The sequence below is a fragment of the Mirounga leonina genome, unplaced genomic scaffold (assembly GCF_011800145.1).
Source record: "Mirounga leonina isolate KUSES-001 unplaced genomic scaffold, KU_Mleo_1.0 Mir_488, whole genome shotgun sequence".
Taxonomy (NCBI): Eukaryota; Metazoa; Chordata; class Mammalia; order Carnivora; family Phocidae; genus Mirounga; species Mirounga leonina.
Window position 1 is genome coordinate 933,881 of NW_023270777.1, and position 1,294 is coordinate 935,174.

General features: G+C 71.7%; 1 protein-coding gene across 1 annotated transcript in view; it reads right to left on the reverse strand.

Moving 5' to 3' along the window:
• WSCD1 (WSC domain containing 1) overlaps positions 1-1,024 on the reverse strand; it is a 29,199-nt gene extending 28,175 nt beyond the window's left edge. The window contains exon 1 of the mRNA XM_034989348.1: positions 942-1,024. The gene's annotated coding sequence lies outside the window, so the exon portion shown is untranslated. The remainder of the gene's footprint in view (positions 1-941) is intronic.
• Positions 1,025-1,294: the final 270 nt, after the last annotated feature.

The following is a 1,294-nucleotide window of genomic DNA, read 5'->3' on the forward strand; positions in this document are numbered from 1 at the left end:
AGCAGGGCGCCGCCGCCAGCTCCCGGGGCTGCGGGCGTCCGCGCGGAGCGGGCGGCGCGGGCGGCGGGGGGCGGCGGGCTCTGCACATGCTCACTCGCGCGGCCCGGGGACAGCGGCCGGCCGCCGCCGGGTCCTAGAGGCGCCCGCCCCGCCGCCGCCCGCCGCGTGGGAGGGGTCGAGCCGGGGGCGGGGGGCGCTCCCCGGCGGAGCGAGGGACCCGCGCGTGCGCCCACGCGCGCGCACACGCACAGCCCGCCGGTGCGGTGCTCACACCCGGACACGCGTATCCACGCCGCCACGCTCACTCAGGCGCTCGCAGCGCCGCGCCATCCGACAGACACGCGAATCCCCGCTTCCCAGCCACGCGGACACCCCCTCTCGCTCACCCGCACACCCTGGGCCCCGTCCCACTCACTCACGAACCACCCGGGACACTGCGACGGGCACACACGCAGCGTCACACCCTTTGTGGTACTCGGATGCCAACACGGCCGGACACACGCGGGCTCACCGTGGTCCGCAGCTGGACACGGACGCCCACGTCCTCCCGCACACGCGCGCCCTGAGCCAGCCACGCGCAGGAGCACCTCCCCCGGGCAGACCCACGGACCCCTTCTCCGCGCCCGCACGCTCAGGGCGCCCACACAGACACGCGGGGACTGACCCACCCCGAGACCGTCGCCCACGGAAGCAGTTCCTCGCTCTGGGGCACCGACCCACAGGCGCACACACGCACTCACTCCCGCGCGCGCGCCCCGGGCGGGACGCGCCAATAAAGACGCTCAGGTATACAACCATCTATCCACAGCCCCCCTCTTTAAATAAGGGCTGGATCCAGCCCTAAGGATTTCCCCTCCAAGCGTCTCCCCTGCCCCTGCTCCTCAGAAGTCCCCAAGCCACAGGGCCACCCCTGCGGGTGCATCAGGGGGCCCTGTCCTCACCCAGGGCTGGCTGGGGAGATGCTCCGGGGGGCTGAGGACCGGCAGAGGCTGCAGGAGCCCCGTCTTCCTGAAAGGGAGCGTCAGGCCTCTGGCGACCGCTAGGGGCAGAGCTGCTTGGCAAGACTCGGAGGAGCCTGTTTGCAACAGGTGCAGGGCGGGCAAGAAAAGGATTAGACCTGGGACCCGTCGGAGCCCCGCTGTATGAAGGTCAGTCCAGTGGCGCTCAGAGGGGAAGGGGGCTTGCCTAAGTGCACACAGCCAAGCCCCAGAGTTAGAACAGAGTCGGTCCCCTCTGGAGCCGTGGGGACACGGGGCGAGGGTACCAGGGGTGAGAGACATCCTGGGCTGCCCCG